An 18,162-nucleotide genomic window follows, 5' to 3' on the forward strand; every position below is an offset into this window, starting at 1 on the left:
CAGGAGGAACGTGGGATTAAACCTCAACATGATTACACAGTTTAAAAGCGTGATATAGAGTGTGGGGATTAGACCAGTATTTACAATGCATGTTTTAGAGTAAATTAAAATTAACATGTGTCAGAATTCTGTCAATTCCCGGCGAACGTCACGCGAATTTCGTGATAAAATAATGGAGTCAAGGAATCTTTATAAGTTAAGGCAGGGGAAATAAACATTGCAAGACGGAACACGATTCCAATTTTTGGATGCGTGACTGTGATTTCGTGATTACACTCGCATTTCTAACGCATGTTTTAGTATGTTTTCTAATCAGTATCAATACTCTGAGTTTATTAATCGTTATGCTAGAGATGGGTAATACTCTGTGAGATTATTAATCGTTATGTTTAGTCTTCCATAATGGTTTAGCCATTCAAAATACCTGGCCCACTGTAATAGACAATGAGAAGAGTAACTGCACTTTAATCCTACCAACCAGAGACTGGGAGCTCCCCTATTTAAATAGAACATGTGCGTCTCGCAGTAAGTGCAATTCGAAGGAGAATAATTAAGGAAGAGAGAGACAGAGGATGTGCAGCCTTGAGAAGCGAGGGAAGGTGTACGTACTGACTTTGGTGGGAGAGGATGAGGAGCACAGGCTGAATCCCACCACCTTCCACGCCATCGCCGAGGCACTGAAAGAGGTGGAGGAGTCCCCTGACGCAGCCGCCCTGGTGACCACAAATGAAGGAAAATACTTCTCTTGTGGCATCGACTTGAAATGGATCGCCGAGAGCCCCCTGGACCGCATCGATATTGTGTTGGAGGGGCTGGAGAAGATGCTGGCGGCCTTCATGAGGCTCACCGTCCCCACTGTTGCCGCCATCTGCGGCGGTGCAGTGGCCGGAGCTTTCATGCTGGCTCTCGCCCACGACTATCGTTTCATGACATCATCATCATCATCATCATCCTTCCCTGAGCTCTACATGTTGGAGCTCGACATGGGCCTGCCCATCCCCAGGAGTATGATGGCCCTGATTCGCAGCAAGCTCAGCCCCGTTGCCCTGCGCGACGTAGTGTTGGGGGCGAGCAAGCTGAAGGCGCAGACGGCCGTAGAGAAGGGGATTGTGGATGGCATCTTCGAAGACTCCGCCTCCACTCTGGACGCGGCGGTGAAGGAAGCGGAGAAGCTAGCAGGCAGGGGATGGGAGAGGGAGATATACCGTGGCTTCAGGCTCGCCGCCTTTCCCGGTGTCGTGGAGGCGCTCGACGCCAACGTTCCCTACCGCATACCACCCTCCTTCAAATTCTAATTCTGAGGCACATGACTTGCAAGATTCCACTCCTCGTTTTTCTTCTCGTTGCCCAGATTCTAGTGCCAATGATAATAATGGTAGGCAGATAGATAATGCCTCTGATTAAATGATTAGATGAGCTTTCTACAATAGTGCATTGTTACAACTTCTATAAAAATAATAATTATGTTTTAGTAAAAGGGTTCATTTGTTTTACAACAATTGTGCCTTCAATTTGTATGCTTTATTAGCAACTTTGCATGGAAATCTCAATCAAAAATCAAATATTTCCAACATATTTATAACTAATAATAATAATAAGTCATTCCAATGGCATTTCAATCTTTGAAATCACATGGAAAATTTTTAAGACATCTCCAAATAGGGGTTCCTTTCAATCAACATGAGATTTGGCAGATTTGTGGTGTTTGGTATAGACTCAAAGGACCTTGAAACCAAAAATACATATTAACATGGAGAATAAGAATAAGCTCTGGGTGATTTTGGAAGATTGATGATTCCTACATGTTGGTGAACAGATTCGTCTTTTCAAATTAAAGAAAAAGAGTGAAAGATCCTATACCTATGTTCATAAGACAAATACCATTTCCCAACAGTTGAGGAATCTTCACATTCACGACTCCTCTTTGAATCTTGGTAAGGTTTAGCACCCTTATTATATTTTGAATCAAAACCATCTCTTTACAAGAAGATTACTTTAAAAACGAAAGTAATAATGCTCTCCATCTATTCTTGGATAGAGGAAAAAATCTAGTTAGCTACAGTATAATAAACAATCATGCACAAAGAAGAGAAAACATAATTTCTCTATTGATCACATTTCAAAATATAAACAAAATTGAAAGGTAATCACCACGAGAAAAGAAATATCCAACACATGAGGAATCATTCTATAATTCAATATTGATTCAATACTAAATCAATAATGATTCAATACTAAATCAATAATGAACTAATTCAAAGCATACATCTCTGAAACGATCAACATTTCCTTTTGAAAGAACAATACTGCTCATATATATTGCTGGAAAAACTTAGAAAAATATTACATAAACATGGAATTTTAAGCAAATTGGTCAGAGCATGATATTCATCAAAAACTACCATCCCTTAGCACTACTGAGTTTTAAGATTAAATAATAAGTTGTCTAAGAATCTCCCTAAAAACTCGATTCTCAGACAATTAAAAATAGTTAGGAAAACCAATAATGAAATAGGGTATGTAGACCCAGAGTTTAACTAATAAGAACTACAACTAAAAGTTTGATCAAATTAACAAAAAAACATAAAATAACTACGGATTACTCAAGCAATTTCTTCCTCCTCCTCATGCTCTGGAGCTTCAGCATCTCTTTGTCCACGTGCCAATTTCTACGTCCTTAATGTGTTAATGAAATTAGTCATGGTGGTTGTGTTTGGATTTTTGATGCTTTGAAGGTGACTTTTCTAGATGTCTTGATCCATCTTCATTTTGTTCACCGTGTCTAGGTAGCTTGGTAGTCGCAAGGTATAGGTTCTTGCCATCACATCACTTTTTTCCACTTTGGAGAAGTCAAATGATGTGAGGTCCATTTCTTCCTCAACATATTTTAGACATTCTTCATGCTCCTTGATAATTGTCTCCACATCAAAACTTCTTTAAGGGGGCTAGGAAAAGGTGACAATGATAGATTACAAATCTCTAACCACCTACTATTGTAATTCTTTGAAATCCCTTTCACAAGATTGTATTCTTGAAATGGCAGAAGTATAGTTGGATACTCTCCTGTCAATATTTTTCCTTAGAACCAGAATTAAACTTGCATAGTGGGTTCTCTTGAAGGAACTTCTCTAGCCCAAACTCTTCTACTTCTACTAGCTGAGACACCATAGCTAATAGTTTTTCAACTTCTACTTTCCATGTCCCTGATTGAGCACGAGATTCATTTAGAGAACCCCCTCCTAGGGAAACAATCTCATGCACATTTTGCATAAGTTTGGCAACTTGACTTGTTGCCAATTTGATCCAACTAGAACATCATCATTTTTCCTATTTTAGGTCTTCTAGTAGTTGTTGGTTTTTGGGAGCATTGTAATAATATGTAGCTTGTGACTAATTACTAGGAAAAGAGCTTTGTTCTTTCAATGAATTTATGTACTCAGCCATCACATTGTTTTCACCTTTTAGCCTTTTCTTTTCAATTGCATCCTTTTGTGATTGTAGCACAATTTGTTTAGTGGAGGCTTCTACCCAATACTCCTTTGTTTCATGATTCATTACCCCTAGGTCAGAGTGTGTCACCTCAAAATTTCTCAAATCTAATTTGTCAACTCCTTCTTTATGATTATAAGTAGCCATTTCAGCAATGCTCCTTCTAGTTGCATTGTCGAAAGTTATCCTTGCAGTGCTTTTGGTCCTCTTTGATTTGGGAGCCTTATTAGTGTAGTTACTTACAATATCATCCAAAGGGAAAGAAACTAGGACTAGAATCCTTTTCATTTTTACTGAGGCCGCAAGCTAGTTAGGAGTAGTACCATCCCATTGTGGTCAAGTAGCCCCTTCTGGAGTAGTTACATCCTATAGCCTCGAAGTAGATGAACCCAAGGTCATCTAAACTCTCTGACTATTATCAATAAGTTCTCCACCTTCATCTTTATCTTACTCGCTATCAACCTGAATAACTTGGTGAGGGCTTACTAGATTTGACATTTTAGCCTTCTTGTTGGAATGTGTTTTTTGTACAAGGGGAGGTTTGTGAACCTTTTTGTCATAAATTCTGGAAGACCTTCTACTACCTATAATGGGGAGACTAATGTTAGAGACAAAATCAGCCCTTACATTAGCATGGGTGCTCTTTTTCAATTGCAACAAGATTTTGTCCTTTTAAACACATTAGGTTTTATTTTAAAGATATCATCTTCTTCTTTAGAGTCCCAATTTATGGCAATATTTACAAGTAAAATTTCCTAAGAAGTTAGAATATTTGTTCCATCATCCTCTAAATCTATGATATATATTCCCACCTTTAATTGAAAATGAATAATTTGGGAGATGGTAAATCTAGATAAATCCCACCTTTTCACTTCTAGTTCATCAATATAGTCTTCCTATAAATCATCCATAGTAGGAAAATGGGTAATTTCATCTTGGCTATCAAACAAGCTATGGATGATACATTTGTTGTCAAAGTTTGTAATGGATGATACATTTGCTTCCACATGTTAGCTTGGCTAGTTTGAGCAAGAAGACAATATCATTGGCTTCTTCAGTTGAAAATTTATTTATCACAAAAATTAATTGTCGTGCTACTTTTGAAAAGATGAAATAGTCAAACACAAATCTAGGAAGATGCATAGGTTTTTCATCAAAACCTACTATTCTCAAATATGTAAACCTTGGGAATTGTACATATAGGCTACCAAAAGATTGGAAAAATTTCTTAGACTTGGGTGAAACTCTATGTTGCAAAGAACTTTTCATTTCAAAACATGATTTTCTAGAGAAAACATCATGAACCCTTCTAATATCATTTAAGACTTTATCTTTATGCAACCAAGGGCAATAACTATATATAGTTATCTCCTCAGTCCAGGGTTCATGTGGTAATTGTTGCCAATATTGAGTGGTAGCTAACATGTACATTAAGTAGGAAGACAAGAAGAAATATTTCTTCAAATTTAGTACACATTTCAACTGGTCTCTGAGGGAACTGACAATTAGTTCTGCCTGATCTAAAAATTGCAAACCTCATAACACAATTTGGATATAAAAGTACATCTAGTTCTCAAGAATAGAAACGTTAGAAAGTATAGAGTACTTTTAAACACCAGAAAGTTTGGAAATTATAGACTTGTTTATTTATATAGTTTTACAAGCTAACCTGTAATGTTATGTGGAAATTAGTAGTGTTTTGGATCTAGCTTCTAGCCTAATTTGGAAATCTAGAAATTAAAAAAATAGCTACAAGGAAGAGTTTCCTTGTTTCTTATATTCTCGAAAGAGTATTTTGATTAAAATGCTTTTATTTAAATTAAAAGAGATGCTGTAAATAGGGGTATACCCCTTTTAATCTATTTAATATAGGAATTTGGTCCTACTCAAGAGTGGAGGTTTTCTTGCCCCGTTCTTTCCTACCCATAATAAAACGCATCAAACATTTACTGATTTAAAAAAAAAAAAAAAAAAAAAACAAAACAAAAAAAAACTTCAACATGTCCATAAAAAAATTGTAAGTAAAAAGATAAGAACAAAAGTTTTTTGAATTATAGCTTTTAAGTTAAAGAATGGTTCGAAAGTTAAAAATGCTTTTATAAATTGTTTGCTTAGGATATAGAAAAATTGAGTGCAAGACTAATAGTTAAGTAGACAATTTGAAATGATGAATGAATTGGAATTTATTAATCATTGAAAATTTAAGCTAATCTTGTTTTTAATTAAATTTTAGTTTTAACAAATAATTATTAATTTATAGGATGGAGAAGTGAAATTATGGAGGACAATAATAAACATTTAGTTTTTCGTATTTTTGATAATTTTTGGGTTTATCAGCCACTCACTCAAATCATATGTGATCCCATTTTTCTGTATTTTTTTTTGGCAGGGTGGAAAGCGATATGAATATTCGCACTCATTGACTTTTTGGCCTATAACCATTAAATAATTATCCAAAGTATGCCAAAAGGCTTTAGCTTCCATGACTCATGCAACTTTGACAAGATAAGTTTCATCAATAAATTGAAGATTAGAAAGAGAAGGTAAAGCATTCCCATAGTATGTTCCCTGGATAGAGTTTCGGGATACTTTATTGTTAATGAATCTACCAAAACCCTCAACCATAATAATGAAAACATAGGGGAAAAGTGGATCAACTTGGTGGAGACCCCTAGAAGTACCAGATAACTTTGAAGGTTGGTCATTAAGAGGAATACAAAAATAGGAAGAAGTGCCAGAACTCATGGTCCAACTCATCCACTCTGAGCTAAAGCCAAAGGCAAGAAAAAATATTCCATAGAAATCTCCATTTGATGCTATTGTAGGCCTTAGCCATATCCAACTTAATAAACATAAATCAATCCCTTGAGCTAGCCATAGAGTTGAGAGGTTCAGTAGCAATAGACACCCAATCTAGGATTTGTCTTCTTATGATATAACCTCCCTGTTCTTCTTGGATAATAGTTGGAAACCACCTTTTATGTCTCTTAGAAATCAACTTAGTAATAACTTTTTAAGACACATTACATAGAGAAATAGTTTTAAGAAAATCCAATTGATTAGCCCCATCTTCTTTTGGAATCAAGATCAAGAAAGTAGAACTCAATGCTCCAAGAATCTTCTTTCTAGAATAAGATTCCTCAATAACTTCTATCAAATCCCACTTAATGTTGTCCTAAAATTCTTGAAATAATTCAATGGGAAAGTAATCGAGGCCAAGAGATTTTCGTTTAGGCATACCAAAGACTAGTTCCTGCAACCCATCCAAAGAAATTGGGCTCATAAGATAATCATAAATAAGGGCAAGAATAAAAGAAAAAATAATATGCTCTTCATTATCAGCAAGATGAGATTCCTCAAAGAAAATGTTAAAAAGGCACCGAGTAGCCTCTTAAAACATAGCTAGCAAGGAAGGTAATTGGATACCTTCATAATTAACCAAAGAATAAATATAGCTTTGATTCCGACAAGATTGTAGAGTTCATTGTAAAAGGGAAGTTTTCCTATCACCTTCCTAGAGCCAATCTTCCTCAAATTTTTGCTTTAAGATTATTTCCTCCTCTCGTTCGCTTTCTTTTACATGTCTATAAGCAAGTAATTCAACATTATCCACATCCTTTGAGAAACCAAGATGCCAAATTAATCTAGTAATGACATCTAGATGCACCTGAGTGAGCCCCTCCAAGGAATCAAGGCTACCAAAACAATCTCTATTCCTTCTCTTTAGCTACCTTTTGATATATTGCATTTTTTTCAAAAAGAGAAAACATAGAAGTACCAAAAGTAGGGGCACCATACCTACACCAACTAGAAATAAGATCATGAAGATAGGAGTCTACAAATTTTAATACCCCAAAATTAGCTCATTGCCATGACAACCAATTCTAGTCTATTCTGATCAATCCTAAAGTCCTATTTCACTAGGAAATTCTTATTTTGATTTTCACTACTTGACTTAATTGTGATTACTCATTTTAAATTCTAGCTTTCAATATTGTTAGCATTTTCAATATCATTTTAGATTAAAGATACATTCATTTAGCTTAATTTCCTTTATTTCTTATTAGAATAAATTGCATAGCATCTATATTAATTGCATAGTCACATACTTTGCACAAACCCTTAATACTAGATGGTTTGGGTGCCTGCTCCTTAATCTTAGAGCAAATATTCAAAATCGTTCTAGTTAGAAGGCAAAGGGTCACTTTATTTGGTGTCTTAGATACATGACTCCATGTTTATTCTAGGATGACTCTGCTAGTAATGACCATGTTGAAGTGTTTGTGAGGTTAAGAGGCCAACAATCCACACACACATTTCTAGTGCCCGTTGTGGGGCCGAGAAAAACCATTTTTCTGGCCTCATTTATCTTATTTTTTGATATTTTCATGATTCTGTTGTACTTGCACATACAAATTTAAAGATTTTGACATGAAAAATCTCATTTTTCCATGAATATTTTAGGGTTTTTCCTTTTTCTTGTGCAGGTCCCTGTAAGAGTTCGTGCAAATTTGTGTAAGAGTTTGTGCAAAATCTTGTAACAACATAGTTAAAATGTAGATTTTTGAGAGTGCTATTTATGATTATGCTTAACTAATATGTTTTCTTTGAAACATCTTTATTTTAGATTTCTAATTTTCTATAGCATAACATTTGTCTACAAGACATTTTGCTAAAGATTCCTTTTACACATACTTTGCAAACATGAACTGACTATGTGTTTGAAACATGTTGTGAAAGATACAATTGTTGAAATTGAATTTTAAAACCCACATAAAACATTGTGTCTTTTTCTCGGTTTCTAAAAATAATCTAATTAGGGCTTGTGAACTTTGTAGGGTGCAAGATAGACTAGAAACCTAGAAGACTTCGAAAGACAACATTCAAGAGAGGAAAGCAAGTCAGTGGTTCTCCAGTATGAGTCCTCTTCTATGAAGGGACGATGATTATCTTTAAGGGAGTCAAAATCTTGAGAAAGGGATAAGTCTAGATCGATTAAGCTAAGTCGATGATGAATGTGTTTTTTGTGTTTTGGTGAGGTGATAATGTAGAGGAGTATGCTCTTTCCCCTTGAGAGAAATTGAAAACCTGGATCTATAGATCTAGTCCACCAGTCTGAGTCAACCCTTAGAGGGCTTGCCAGAGCGATCCAACCTCCAAGAATGACCCAAGTGAGCTCACTCCTTTTACTAGAGATTCCAACTCACTATAATAAAGAAGCTTTTAATCCCAACATTACAATGTGAGCCTATAACATAATGTGCAGATTTAGAGGGGTTACCTCTATCTAGTGGCTTCTCCTTCTTCTCAAAAATCTTCTCACATGGAGTTAGATAAAGATTGGCACTATGACCCATTTGTATAGGTTGCGTCTCTTTTTTTTGATAATCTATATGTTAGTGTTGTGGCTAAGAATATTCTCTATCACCTTGGTATTTTTTACTCCCCCTACCTCTAGACTGTCTTCTTTCATGACTTTTGTTGCTACTATCATGTCTAGAAGGCTCATGCTTGAATGATTGCCCCTTTTTTTTGGCAAGACACAAAGTCCTATCATTTTAAATTCTTCCAAAATACTTTTGCACTCTCTGCAATCTTCTCCACAAGTTTGTCAAATATTATATCTTTCATCTTTTTACTAGCTTGAAGAGATTCAAGATAGTGTGAATAGGTAGGATGAAGAGATTTATTAAAAGAAGTGAGTTATATATCTACTTTTACACCTGTGGCTTCAATATAAGGAAATAAAGCCCTAATTTCAGAGCCTAAGTTCATCGGATCATTATCTTTCATTTTTAAGTTGAATAAGTTTATTAATTATTGAATGATTTAAAATTCTAAATGAGAATCATATAGATCTTTGAGTTTCTTTAATTCTTCAAATGCTCTCTTATAAGAGATTATATGTCTTGTTACCTCTCTAGTAATGGAGGCAATAATGAGAGCATAAGCTTTTTTGTCTTTAGTCTTCTAGATGACAAGTTCCTATTCATCTGTAGGTGGTTCTAGCTCTTTATTTTTATCTTACTTTGACAAACATCATCCCACAAATCAATAAAGATAAGTGTATTTTTAACTTTTTGAAACCATTCATGGTAATTCCCTTTTTCTAAAAAGAACTATTCCAACGATTGAAATTAAAGAATGCATTGGGAACACAATTCTATGTAAATTCTTTTTCTCCAACAACTTGTCTTTAATACAACTGTAACAAGCCCAAAGAATATGAAAATGAAATGCACACACATTGGAAAATTTATTATAACAAAACATGAATATATACGACCTAAAAATTGTTCAGGCAGTTGACTAAAACTATATAAATAGTTACATATTCAAACTTTCGAAAGTCGAAAGTGGGTAGTAAGAACCTATAAAGCATCTTTGAAAGAAACAAATATTACATAGGTCTCTTCCTTTTCCATTGTATGGGCATGCTCAAAATAAGTATGGAATCAATCAAGTCAATAATGAATAGAGTGTTTTTCACCTTGTGTTTGCAAAGGCATAAAAAATGCTCTGTAAAATAACCACAGACATAGATTGGGACATGATATGTTGATGAGTTGTATTTCTACATGTACTATAGACATGATAACTTTAAGTGTAATGGTTATTGTTAGAATGAAAAAGAGAAAAGAGAAATGACTGTGTAGCTATCAAGAGAAATCATTTTGTAACTATCTCTTCACCAATTTTTCTTTTCTATTTAAATGTTAGTTGTATATTTTAGTTCAAGGTGATCTCCTCCTTTATTTTCTACTCTTTTTCATTAATTTTAGAAAAAGATAATAAGAGACGATTTCTTTGGAACACCAATTACCCCAGAAGACATGTATTTGAGATGGTTTCCATGGTTGTAAAAGAAGTTTTTTTCTTACAATCAAAATAGAATAGCCACATAGCTAGAAAAAAGCATCGTTCAACCTTTTTGTACTTTGGGGTCAGCCCCCCGTCTTTTTGGATGCTTTCAATTACTTCAAAAACTATAAAGAAGCATCGAGAATATAAAGGGATAAATATGGAAGATCACAAAATGAATGTCACCAATTTCACAAGTTAGATTCTTATAGTTATAATGGAGTTACAATTTTTGCAGTGGAGTCGAAGTGCCTAACATCATTAAAATTTTCTTTTCAATATTATTATTAATATATTTTCAATAAAATCAAGATACTAAATATCTATCTTCTACTTCGAAAAAAAATAAATGACTAATAAATAGGCATTGGAGACTCAATAGTAATTTCTTTCCTATGTTAGAAGATGAGAAATTTTGTGGGATTTATAAACTTTACATACAATTTATATAAATTCTTTAATCAATGTGACAAAGTATAGATTAATTTAAAACTTGTTGACATTCTCCCAATTTGATTCATGACTTTTAGAAAAAATAAAAGCATGTGCCCATTATCTCCTAAGCCCAAATATTCCATCCAATAAACACATGTCATTGATTGGATTAATGTTTATAGAAGATATTTAAGGATATTAGCTCATTTTGCTAAAAACACTAGCTATCTAAGTAAAAAGAAAAATTAATTAATGAACTTTTACCATAGAATTTCAATGTTGAGAATAGTGGACTAGACTTCTCCTTTATAGATGAGAAACTGGATAGGTTCTTTCTCAAAGGAGAACTAAGTGGACTAGACATAGATATTCAAGGGTATATGCACGATCATGGTGTGCCCAAAAGTGACGATTTGAAAGATATGTAGTTCTAAAATTCCTCAAACCATTTCATAATCTATTCCAACTTTTTTCCCACCCACCTTGATACTAAATGAAAATAATTAATCTCTTTATTAGGTCTACTATATCTTTTGATACCAATCCTATATTGTCAACTTCAAAAGTATCCTAAAAATGTGTTTTTGGCCTTCTTTTATGTGATTTTTACTTCAAACATGTAGCAAACAACTAAAGCCTAAAATAGAGGGACTAGTTTTATTTCCTTGCTTCCCCATTTATTAATCCCTAATCTATCCCTTGCACTAGCCTTCTGGAAGAAAATGATATCTCATTAGGAGAAACACAATACAGAAATGAAACCCTAGGATTAAATTAAAAAAATTATCATGTTCTCTTCTTACATGTCTTTGTTTGTTGTTTACATCAATCCATTCCTTCTTTAGAGAATTATTGATATTCTACATAAGTTTATCTGCATAAGCTATGAAATATAGACGATTGAGCACTAAAATGATAGAGAAATATGGTAGATTTTATATTCAAACAACCCCAAGCTTTCTACAATTGCCCACAAATTTAAAAATATAAATATATCAATGGTAGGGTAACATATCATTATACCATACATTTATAAAAAAATGTTTGAACAAGAAACTAATAATCATAGGTAACTAAGTGGGATCTTACTATTTCGATTGGCTAGCCACAAATAAGTTAAATACAATTCCAAACTACATTTCAAGTCATTTTCATATTTTGAAATTAGCTTTTGTGTAGAGTAAACATATTTGACAAGCACATGCTATTGGAAACCCTCTAACTATCATGATTTACAAGGTGTTGGGAGTTTGACATTTTATCAACAAATATGTTGTATTATTAAATTAAAAAGCTGAATGTAGAGGGAGGTGTTTAAGTAACCCTAAGTGTGCTTAAGAAAAACTATGGTCTTTCACATCTATGCTTATAACTATACATTTTTATGGCATTTCTGTAGTACACCTATGTTCTCATTGAATTGTCGATTATTGGTCTAGAATTCATTAATTTTTCTCTACTAATAGAAATAAATCTGAATGGTCCCACCCCATGAAATAATATTTTACATTCACAATGTTGGTAAAGTTTCTACACATACAATTTCTCCACTTTTACACATCAAATATTTAACTCAATTTCAGGCAATAATATGTAATGGAAAAGTGTGATATCTATTTTCTTAATATTTTTATTAACATTCAAAATATTGTCTTTTCATAGTTGTTGGCTTATGGTGAAAATTAGACAATTCAAATATGTGCTTCTTTCAGATTATTTTGTATCAACTTTTTAAAATTGTATTCACAATTAAGTCCAAAAGAAATATTAATTGAACATTGATTTTGGAGCTTGTCCCAAGTCTTTCGTTGAAAGTTCTAACCATGGCTTGCCGGTTACTCACTCGTAGACCTTTGAATTTTATAGAGGGATATTTAATTTTGGAATTGGTATTGCTCTCTATTAGTGTCTAGAGTTTTGATTGTACTTCAGGTCAGCACCCATTGATTGCTTCTTTTCTTAATCATAAACATTGATTTTGAAAATTTTAGTCTTTTAAGTAAAATATTTAAAATTTAGTCTACATTATACTTATGGTTCTTTTGTAGAAACTCTACACATAATTAAAGGAAAAAATGTTAATTTATGTTTATTTCAATATATTTATGACAATTTCTTTAGTATTTATTATACACAATGGTGTATTAATTAAGTTGATTGAAGAGAACTAATAATTATTATTTATAGAGTAATACTTTTAAAAAGTTGGTTACATAAAATATCCTCAACAAATTCATATATGTCATCAATAGTTAAAGAGGGAACACAAGCTGATCTTAGGAAAAGAGATGGTTATGGTTTTCATTTCTCTCCTGGAGAGAATTATATTTAAAATCCTAGGCTTTGATACTAGGTTGTGTAGTTGGGTGTAAGCTAAGGATATCAATTGTATTTTTTGTACGTACATTGAAGGGGACATGATGAATCTAGTGTTTGGCCCAAGTTTTACTTATGCAAGAAAATGAAAGATGATAAAAAAAATCTCAATCATTCAGGATATAAGTTAACATAGAAGGGATGACTATATTATGTCCATTCTTTTAGTAGTGTTCCTTTTGTTCACCACATATTAAACTAAAAAATTGGAGTTTCAGAGTATATTTAGAATGTGGTCTGCACTTTCTCATAAAATTTGGTCATTTACAAAGATCCTAAGGTAGATATTTTAGAGTTTGAGAGGGAAAGTCACTATATTTATAAAATAGATGTGAAAAATATTTTTTTTTTCATACATTTTGGCATTGGTCCATTTAGCAAAGGATTGCACTTGTAAATGGAAGTCTTAATGAAGAAGTGACATTTTTTTTAAAGATAGGTAGACAAGAATATAAAGAGATTGCAGAGAGAGAGAGAGAGAGAGAGAGAGAGAGATAGAGAGAGAGAGAGAGAGAGAGAGAGAGAGAGAGAGAGAGAGGGGTTTTGAAAAAGGTGAGTGAAAAAAAAAAATGTAGATAAAGACATGAAAAAATACACATTTATACTTGGTGTGAGAATCTAATGAGCTAAAAAGGACCTTGAGTATCATTATCTAACTTATATGAGATTATTTTAAAGATTCTCTTTAAATGAACAAATTTATGAAATGAACCTACAATTCAACTGTTCTAACTTAATTTAGCTAAATGACTGAATATTTTGCATCAAATTCAATAACTAACTATAAAAACTTTGTCAAATTAATTATATATGTTAAATGTTTAATTCTATATTTATATTTTAAAAAAGAACTAAAGTTACAATATAAGAATTAAATAAAATTTAAGACTATAATAATGTCTATTTTTTATGAAATAAGATTGAAAATGATAAGAAGAAATGAAAAATAATGTCATTATCAAACAAAAACATTAGTTATAAAATTAGAAATAATTTGTGTTTAAGCTTTATAAATCTATCAATGACTTAAAAATTAAATAGAAATTCCAATCATATATAAGAAGCAATTCCTATCATATATAAAATGATTCCTTTCATTATACTGAGATTTATTTTTCTAATTAAACCAAAAGAAAGAAATAATTTTATGTCCTATTTCTAAAGACAAATTTTATAGTATTCAATATTATTATATATGATTAAAAATGTTAAAATCATAAATATTTATTATAAATAACTTTTAATAAATTTAAAAAATATTTTTAATATTAAGTATTTTCTATAATTAATTTAATCATATTTAAAAATACTTTTCTTTGTTAAAATAATGCAATCAAATTTTTTTTTAAAAATAACAATAGAAAAGCTTATATGTGTGATATAAATTACTTCATAATGTAGAAAAATGTCTACCTAAGCAGATATTAAAATTTGTAGCTTTACTATTATCTCCATAAATGTGACTCCATTATTGTATTTGATGTAGGCTCATACTATTGTCATCAATTCAACATATCTAGTGATCAGTTTTTTACATCTCAACCAATTAGATCTAATTATTTTTCCTTCAAATTTTAAGTTTTTATTTTGGATTGTTTATATATGAGTTTTCTAACATCTAAATTTCTTTAAAATATTTTACTTGAACTTGATTGGCTCTTATATTTGAGGTCTTATAAGAGCGATTTTTCTAGAAGGACTACCGAAAATTTTAGCATTCACTTAAAAAAAAATAACATTATATGAAAATAAATAGTTGTGGGTTTGTAAATATTAATTTTATCCCCAATCATTCAAGTATTTCATTATATTAAATTTTAAATACTTTAATTTGTGAAAGATGACAATTAACTAATGTGTGTGTGTGTGTGTGTGTGAAAAAAGGGTATAATGATAAATGAAAAGGTAAAAATATAATATAAATAATTATATCTTTCTTACAAACTATGTTATTAGACTAAAATCTAGTACAATTATTTTATGATTATCTAGGGTCAAAATCTCTATATCTTAATGCTATTTATTTTATAAATCTTTAGTTATCTATAGTAAAAAAAATAAAATTAATGTATTAATATATCAATATACTAAAATACAATTAAGTAGTTATAATAGTATCATTGCCTTTATGTGAAATTTAGATTTTTTATATTAAAGTTTTGTCTAAAATATATATCATATATTAATCAATTAGTAATTAAATTATATTTAATATTATCATTTTTTATTTCATTATTCTAATTAATTAAAACTATTATAATCTACGACAAATACAAGCCATTATGTGGCACTTGTTTTATCCCAAGATTGAATATGTAAATTTTAAAACTATATAACAACTCATATCATGAATACTAAGAAGATTGCTAGTAAATAACGATCTGACATCAAATCTTCATAAACATTTCCAGGAGGAACGTGGGATTAAACCTCAACATGATTACACAGTTTAAAAGCGTGATATAGAGTGTGGGGATTAGAGCAGTATTTCCAATGCATGTTTTAGAGTAAATTAAAATTAACATGTGTCAGAATTCTGTCAATTCCCGGCGAACGTCACGCGAATTTCGTGATAAAATAATGGAGTCAAGGAATCTTTATAAGTTAAGGCAGGGGAAATAAACATTGCAAGACGGAACACGATTCCAATTTTTTGATGCGTGACTGTGATTTCGTGATTACACTCGCATTTCTAACGCATGTTTTAGTATGTTTTCTAATCAGTATCAATACTCTGTGAGTTTATTAATGGTTATGCTAGAGATGGGTAATACTCTGTGAGATTATTAATCGTTATGTTTAGTCTTCCATAATGGTTTAGCCATTCAAAATACCTGGCCCACTGTAATAGACCTCGAGAAGAGTAACTGCACTTTAATCCTACCAACCAGAGATTGGGACCTCCCCTATTTAAATAGAACATGTGCGTCTCGCAGTAAGTGCAATTCGAAGGAGAATAATTAAGGAAGAGAGAGACAGAGGATGTGCAGCCTTGAGAAGCGAGGGAAGGTGTACGTACTGACTTTGGTGGGAGAGGATGAGGAGCACAGGCTGAATCCCACCACCTTCCACGCCATCGCCGAGGCACTGAAAGAGGTGGAGGAGTCCCCTGACGCAGCCGCCCTGGTGACCACAAATGAAGGAAAATACTTCTCTTGTGGCATCGACTTGAAATGGATCGCCGAGAGCCCCCTGGACCGCATCGATATTGTGTTGGAGGGGCTGGAGAAGATGCTGGCGGCCTTCATGAGGCTCACCGTCCCCACTGTTGCCGCCATCTGCGGCGGTGCAGTGGCCGGAGCTTTCACGCTGGCTCTCGCCCACGACTATCGTTTCATGACATCATCATCATCATCATCATCCTTCCCTGAGCTCTACATGTTGGAGCTCGACATGGGCCTGCCCATCCCCAGGAGTATGATGGCCCTGATTCGCAGCAAGCTCAGCCCCGTTGCCCTGCGCGACGTAGTGTTGGGGGCGAGCAAGCTGAAGGCGCAGACGGCCGTAGAGAAGGGGATTGTGGATGGCATCTTCGAAGACTCCGCCTCCACTCTGGACGCGGCGGTGAAGGAAGCGGAGAAGCTAGCAGGCAGGGGATGGGAGAGGGAGATATACCGTGGCTTCAGGCTCGCCGCCTTTCCCGGTGTCGTGGAGGCGCTCGACGCCAACGTTCCCTACCGCATACCACCCTCCTTCAAATTCTAATTCTGAGGCACATGACTTGCAAGATTCCACTCCTCGTTTTTCTTCTCGTTGCCCAGATTCTAGTGCCAATGATAATAATGGTAGGCAGATAGATAATGCCTCTGATTAAATGATTAGATGAGCTTTCTACAATAGTGCATTGTTACAACTTCTATAAAAATAATAATTATGTTTTAGTAAAAGGGTTCATTTGTTTTACAACAATTGTGCCTTCAATTTGTATGCTTTATTAGCAACTTTGCATGGAAATCTCAATCAAAAATCAAATATTTTCAACATATTTATAACTAATAATAAAAATAAGTCATTCCAATGGCATTTCAATCTTTGAAATCACATGGAAAATTTTTAAGACATCTCCAAATAGGGGTTCCTTTCAATCAACATGAGATTTGGCAGATTTGTGGTGTTTGGTATAGACTCAAAGGACCTTGAAACCAAAAATACATATTAACATGGAGAATAAGAATAAGCTCTGGGTGATTTTGGAAGATTGATGATTCCTACATGTTGGTGAACAGATTCGTCTTTTCAAATTAAAGAAAAAGAGTGAAAGATCCTATACCCATGTTCATAAGACAAATACCATTTCCCAACAGTTGAGGAATCTTCACATTCACGACTCCTCTTTGAATCTTGGTAAGGTTTAGCACCCTTATTATATTTTGAATCAAAACCATCTCTTTACAAGAAGATTACTTTAAAAACGAAAGTAATAATGCTCTCCATCTATTCTTGGATAGAGGAAAAAATCTAATTAGCTACAGTATAATAAACAATCATGCACAAAGAAGAGAAAACATAATTTCTCTGTTGATCACATTTCAAAATATTAACAAAATTGAAAGGTAATCACCATGAGAAAAGAAATATCCAACACATGAGGAATCATTGTATAATTCAATATTGATTCAATACTAAATCAATAATGAACTAATTCAAAGCATACATCTCTGAAACGATCAAAATTTCCTTTTGAAAGAACAATACTGCTCATATATATTGCTGGAAAAACTTAGAAAAATATTACATAAACATGAAATTTTAAGCAAATTGGTCAGAGCATGATATTCATCAAAAACTACCATCCCTTAGCACTACCGAGTTTTAAGCTTAAATAATAAGTTGTCTAAGAATCTCCCAAAAAACTCGTTCCTCAGACAGTTAAAAGTAGTTAGGAAAACCAATAATGAAATAGGGTATGCAGACCCAGAGTTTAACTAATAAGAACTACAACTAAAAGTTTGATCAAATTAACAAAAAAACATAAATTAACTACGGATTACTCAAGCGATT

At 33.0% G+C, this 18,162-nt stretch overlaps 2 pseudogenes; both read left to right on the top strand.

The window, feature by feature from the left end:
* Nucleotides 1–491: 491 nt before the first annotated feature.
* Nucleotides 492–1,477, top strand: LOC149536799 (enoyl-CoA delta isomerase 3 pseudogene; annotated as a pseudogene).
* A 14,594-nt stretch (nucleotides 1,478–16,071) lies between these two features.
* On the top strand, nucleotides 16,072–17,048 carry LOC149536800 (enoyl-CoA delta isomerase 3 pseudogene; annotated as a pseudogene).
* The last annotated feature ends 1,114 nt before the right edge of the window (nucleotides 17,049–18,162 follow it).

This window comes from Cupressus sempervirens, chromosome 10, assembly GCF_028749045.1.
Source record: "Cupressus sempervirens isolate cs-2001-9-10 chromosome 10, ASM2874904v1, whole genome shotgun sequence".
Classification (NCBI taxonomy): domain Eukaryota; kingdom Viridiplantae; phylum Streptophyta; class Pinopsida; order Cupressales; family Cupressaceae; genus Cupressus; species Cupressus sempervirens.